We start from the raw sequence: 6,641 nt of genomic DNA, 5'->3' as shown, positions 1-6,641 counted from the left end.
ACATAACTTTTCCCTTCTAGCACACTTTGTGTCCTCTTTTCTTTTGGTTTCCTTTGATCTTCTGATGTGTCCTGATTTAAAGGCTGTTTCCTCTTTAATTCTGGATCATCTCATTCTGCTGCTACGTCTCGCTTATCTACAGCTGGAAACGTTGTCCCTGTGTCCTTCTGTTCATCCTCCTGAGTAACAGTTTCTTTCAGACTGTGTACACTCTCCATATCATCATCTTGATCAGATTCACTAACCATGTCTTCTCATGCAGCTTCAGTGCCAGTATCTACCACAACTGATTGGTCCTTGTCCACTTGTCCTTTTGCAACAAGTGAAACGTTTCCTGAGCACATTGCCCGAACATGTCCAACACCATGACATTTCAAACATATCGGTACTCGACCAGGAACTGTAATGAGAATTGACTGCTTATCCCCAAAACGAACAATGTGAGGAATATTGTCTTTTTCCTTCTCAGTCACCTCCATACGGACAATGCGAACACCTGAAAAAACCTTAACATTATCCACCTCCACATATTCTCTGAAAGCTTCCACAACCTTTCCGAAACTTGAAAAGTATTCCTTCAGAAAAGATGAGTTCACCGTGGCATGAAGCCAATGTATCCGCAAAGAAACTATGTAACGACCAAACTCGTAGAAAAATACTGTCTCACCCTCAAAATCCACACTGTGTAAGTCTGTAAGCCTCTTTGCTTCTTCTTCTGAGTCCATGGTAAGAAAAACATGTCCTTGTTCTGTTTTCCATATCCCAGCAACATGGTCCATACAAAAATCTGGTACACTTGACTTCAACAGAGCAATGTATTCGGAAACAGTAGATACTTTGGCCCTTCTATAAATCCGAACAGTCCAGGTCTCAACTTTCTTGTCGATATACTCCTCTGGAATGGGACCGGCATTGACTGCAGCTGTGTAGGACATGATGAAGGAGGGGAGACTATTTCAAGTCACACACTTTCAAAAACTGATGAACACTCGTAGACCTGTAGAAAGAAACGGTTAGAGACAATACAACTAAGACTTTTCCCCTCCAAAAGGAGATGATACTTCCCAACATTCGCTGTAAAGCCTGTGCCAGGTAAGTATCTAAGCGAGCGCTCTACCATTTGAGCTAATTCCCCTGACGATCTACAAAGTGTGTCTTCATTAACTGTATTCTTGACAATCAGATTAACCCGTTTGGCGGCATGATAACCGACCGTTATTGCCATGATGGTAACAGATGCTCTGCTTCAGCTTTGTGAAAACATGCTTCCAGGTTGAGGAGTCAGTGTAGGTGTGTGTGCGCGTAGAAATTGAAGTGTTTAGAACCTGACCGAGTCGAGTGAATGCACTGTCTATATGTGAGCCCCAAACAAAGGTAATTTCTTTTGCCCAAGTTGGGTATCAATGCAAGCGTCTCCCACCTGCAAACATTGCCTTCTGTCATGTGTGCTAGTCCCTCTCTTCATGACATTTATGAGGGAACAAAAATGAACACGATTGCACAAAAGTATAACATGCAAAAAGAACTGGAGAATCCGGGTATCGATCCCCGTACCTCTCGCATGCTAAGCGAGCGCTCTACCATCTGAGCTAATTCCCCTGACGATCTACAAAGTGTGTCTTCATTAACTGTATTCTTGACAATCAGATTAACCCGTTTGGCGGCATGATAACCGACCGTTATTGCCATGATGGTAACAGATGTGCTGCTTCAACTTCATGAAAACATGCTTTCAGGTTGAGGAGTCAGTGTAGGTGTGTGTGCGCGTACAAATTGAAGTGTTTAGAACCTGACCGAGTCGAGTGAATGCACTGTCTATATGTGAGCCCCAAACAAAGGTAATTTCTTTTGCCCAAGCTGGGTATCAATGGAAGCGTCTCCCACCTGCAAACATTGCCTTCTGTCATGTGTGCTAGTCCCTCTCTTCATGACATTTATGAGGGAACAAAAATGAACACGATTGCACAAAAGTATAACATGCAAAAAGTACTGGAGAATATGGGTATCCATCCCGGTACCTCTCGCATGCTAAGCGAGCGCTCTACCATCTGAGCTAATTCCCCTGACGATCTACAAAGTGTGTCTTCATTAACTGTATTCTTGACAATCAGATTAACCCGTTTGGCGGCATGATAACCGACCGTTATTGTCATGATGGTAACAGATGTGCTGCTTCAACTTCATGAAAACATGCTTTCAGGTTGAGGAGTCAGTGTAGGTGTGTGTGCGCGTAGAAATTGAAGTGTTTAGAACCTGACCGAGTCGAGTGAATGCACTGTCTATATGTGAGCCCCAAACAAAGGTAATTTCTTTTGCCCAAGTTGGGTATCAATGCAAGCGTCTCCCACCTGCAAACATTGCCTTCTGTCATGTGTGCTAGTCCCTCTCTTCATGACATTTATGAGGGAACAAAAATGAACACGATTGCACAAAAGTATAACATGCAAAAAGAACTGGAGAATCCGGGTATCGATCCCGGTACCTCTCGCATGCTAAGCGAGCGCTCTACCATTTGAGCTAAATCCCCTGACGATCAACAAAGTGTGTCTTCATTAACTGTATTCTTGACAATCAGATTAACCCGTTTGGCGGCATGATAACCGACCGTTATTGTCATGATGGTAACAGATGCGCTGCTTCAACTTCATGAAAACATGCTTTCAGGTTGAGGAGTCAGTGTAGGTGTGTGTGCGCGTACAAATTGAAGTGTTTAGAACCTGACCGAGTCGAGTGAATGCACTGTCTATATGTGAGCCCCAAACAAAGGTAATTTCTTTTGCCCAAGCTGGGTATCAATGGAAGCGTCTCCCACCTGCAAAAATTGCCTTCTGTCATATGTGCTACTCCCTCTCTTCATGACATTTGTGAGGGAACAAAAATGAACACGATTGCACAAAAGTATAACATGCAAAAAGAACTGGAGAATCCGGGTATCGATCCCGGTACCTCTCGCATGCTAAGCGAGCGCTCTTTTTTTTCGTTTGTAATAGATTTATTCTCACCAACTCCAACTCTTGCAAGCGCAGACAGTGCGCCTCAGCCTTCATTTCTCTCTCTTAAAATGAACCTATCACAGTTGTGAAAAGAAGGCTGCTAACAATTCCAAATCTAAAGGAGAGAAACGAGTGAAAGTTTGAAAATCACATTAATAATAATTGTCTCTTTAAACATAATAATGAAACACCTTGACATCATATAAAGTTCCTTTTGGGATCACTATTTCTTTTCCTTTTGCATCCAAATCTCTCCGAACACGGTCCCTAACTGCCCCAATTTCAGTTTCTGACAGTCCTTTCAACAATTTCAAATATTGTTCCATGTCCGCATCAATTACTTCCATAAAGGGATACTGGGATCCTTGGACCTTGTGGCCCGTACTCTTATTCCAAAAGTTTTCCTTTTCTTAGAAATTGATCTCGGTACAAATTCAGATTCAGTAGGAGGAGAAGCCACATAACTTTTCCCTTCTAGCACACTTTGTGTCCTCTTTTCTTTTGGTTTCCTTTGATCTTCTGATGTGTCCTGATTTAAAGGCTGTTTCCTCTTTAATTCTGGATCATCTCATTCTGCTGCTACGTCTCGCTTATCTACAGATGGAAAAGTTGTCCCTGTGTCCTTCTGTTCATCCTCCTGAGTAACAGTTTCTTTCAGACTGTGTACACTCTCCATATCATCATCTTGATCAGATTCACTAACCATGTCTTCTCGTGCAGCTTCAGTGCCAGTATCTACCACAACTGATTGGTCCTTGTCCACTTGTCCTTTTGCAACAAGTGAAACGTTTCCTGAGCACATTGCCCGAACATGTCCAACACCATGACATTTCAAACATATCGGTACTCGACCAGGAACTGTAATGAGAATTGACTGCTTATCCCCAAAACGAACAATGTGAGGAATATTGTCTTTTTCCTTCTCAGTCACCTCCATACGGACAATGCGAACACCTGAAAAAACCTTAACATTATCCACCTCCACATATTCTCTGAAAGCTTCCACAACCTTTCCGAAACTTGAAAAGTATTCCTTCAGAAAAGATGAGTTCACCGTGGCATGAAGCCAATGTATCCGCAAAGAAACTATGTAACGACCAAACTCGTAGAAAAATACTGTCTCACCCTCAAAATCCACACTGTGTAAGTCTGTAAGCCTCTTTGCTTCTTCTTCTGAGTCCATGGTAAGAAAAACATGTCCTTGTTCTGTTTTCCATATCCCAGCAACATGGTCCATACAAAAATCTGGTACACTTGACTTCAACAGAGCAATGTATTCGGAAACAGTAGATACTTTGGCCCTTCTATAAATCCGAACAGTCCAGGTCTCAACTTTCTTGTCGATATACTCCTCTGGAATGGGACCGGCATCGACTGCAGCTGTGTAGGACATGATGAAGGAGGGGAGACTATTTCAAGTCACACACTTTCAAAAACTGATGAACACTCGTAGACCTGTAGAAAGAAACGGTTAGAGACAATACAACTAAGACTTTTCCCCTCCAAAAGGAGATGATACTTAACAGCATTCGCTGTAAAGCCTGTGCCAGGTAAGTATCTAAGCGAGTGCTCTACCATTTGAGCTAATTCCCCTGACGATCTACAAAGTGTGTCTTCATTAACTGTATTCTTGACAATCAAATCAACCCGTTTGGCGGCATGATAACCGACCGTTATTGCCATGATGGTAACAGATGCTCTGCTTCAGCTTTGTGAAAACATGCTTTCAGGTTGAGGAGTCAGTGTAGGTGTGTGTGCGCGTAGAAATTGAAGTGTTTAGAACCTGACCGAGTCGAGTGAATGCACTGTCTATATGTGAGCCCCAAACAAAGGTAATTTCTTTTGCCCAAGCTGGGTATCAATGGAAGCGTCAACCCACCTGCAAACATTGCCTTCTGTCATGTGTGCTAGTCCCTCTCTTCATGACATTTATGAGGGAACAAAAATGAACACGATTGCACAAAAGTATAACATGCAAAAAGAACTGGAGAATATGGGTATCCATCCCGGTACCTCTCGCATGCTAAGCGAGCGCTCTACCATTTGAGCTAATTCCCCTGACGATCTACAAAGTGTGTCTTCATTAACTGTATTCTTGACAATCAGATTAACCCGTTTGGCGGCATGATAACCGACCGTTATTGTCATGATGGTAACAGATGTGCTCCTTCAAATTCATGAAAACATGCTTTCAGGTTGAGGAGTCAGTGTAGGTGTGTGTGCGCGTAGAAATTGAAGTGTTTAGAACCTGACCAAGTCGAGTGAACGCACTGTCTATATGTGAGCCCCAAACAAAGGTAATTTCTTTTGCCCAAGCTGGGTATCAATGGAAGCGTCTCCCACCTGCAAACATTGCCTTCTGTCATGTGTGCTAGTCCCTCTCTTCATGACATTTATGAGGGAACAAAAATGAACACGATTGCACAAAAGTATAACATGCAAAAAGAACTGGAGAATCCGGGTATCCATCCCGGTACCTCTCGCATGCTAAGCGAGCGCTCTACCATCTGAGCTAATTCCCCTGACGATCTACAAAGTGTGTCTTCATTAACTGTATTCTTGACAATCAGATTAACCCGTTTGGCGGCATGATAACCGACCGTGACTGTCATGAGAGGAACAGATTCTCTGCTTCAATTTCATGGAAACATGCTTTCAGGTTGAGGAGTCAGTGTAGGTGTGTGTGCGCGTACAAATTGAAGTGTTTAGAACCTGACCGAGTCGAGTGAATGCACTGTCTATATGTGAGCCCCAAACAAAGGTAATTTCTTTTGCCCAAGCTGGGTATCAATGCAAGCGTCTCCCACCTGCAAACATTGCCTTCTGTCATGTGTGCTAGTCCCTCTCTTCATGACATTTATGAGGGAACAAAAATGAACACGATTGCACAAAAGTATAACATGCAAAAAGAACTGGAGAATCCGGGTATCGATCCCGGTACCTCTCGCATGCTAAGCGAGCGCTCTACCATCTGAGCTAATTCCCCTGACGATCTACAAAGTGTGTCTTCATTAACTGTATTCTTGACAATCAGATTAACCCGTTTGGCGGCATGATAACCGACCGTGATTGTCATGATGGTAACAGATGTGCTGCTTCAACTTCATGAAAACATGCTTTCAGGTTGAGGAGTCAGTGTAGGTGTGTGTGCGCGTACAAATTGAAGTGTTTAGAACCTGACCGAGTCCAGTGAATGCACTGTCTATATGTGAGCCCCAAACAAAGGTAATTTCTTTTGCCCAAGCTGGGTATCAATGGAAGCGTCTCCCACCTGCAAAAATTGCCTTCTGTCATGTGTGCTAGTCCCTCTCTTCATGACATTTGTGAGGGAACAAAAATGAACACGATTGCACAAAAGTATAACATGCAAAAAGAACTGGAGAATCCGGGTATCGATCCCGGTACCTCTCGCATGCTAAGCGAGCGCTCTTTTTTTCGTTTTTAATAGATTTATTCTCACCAACTCCAACTCTTACAAGCGCAGACAGTGCGCCCCAGCCTTCATTTCTCTCTCTTAAAATGAACCTATCACAGTTGTGAAAAGAAGGCTGCTAACAATTCCAAATCTAAAGGAGAGAAACGAGTGAAAGTTTGAAAATCACATTAATAATAATTGTCTCTTTAAACATAATAATGAAACACCTTGAC

General features: G+C 42.9%; 1 non-coding gene across 1 annotated transcript; it reads right to left on the bottom strand.

Moving 5' to 3' along the window:
- Window positions 1–5,906: 5,906 nt before the first annotated feature.
- Window positions 5,907–5,979, bottom strand: Trnaa-agc (transfer RNA alanine (anticodon AGC)). The gene has a single exon. It is a non-coding gene; the product is annotated as a tRNA-Ala (tRNA).
- Between the last annotated feature and the right edge of the window lie 662 nt (window positions 5,980–6,641).

Source organism: Haliotis asinina, chromosome 6 (assembly GCF_037392515.1).
Source record: "Haliotis asinina isolate JCU_RB_2024 chromosome 6, JCU_Hal_asi_v2, whole genome shotgun sequence".
NCBI classification, from domain to species: domain Eukaryota; kingdom Metazoa; phylum Mollusca; class Gastropoda; order Lepetellida; family Haliotidae; genus Haliotis; species Haliotis asinina.
Note: the sequence above shows the minus strand (reverse complement) of the source record. Positions and strands in the feature narration are given on the sequence as shown.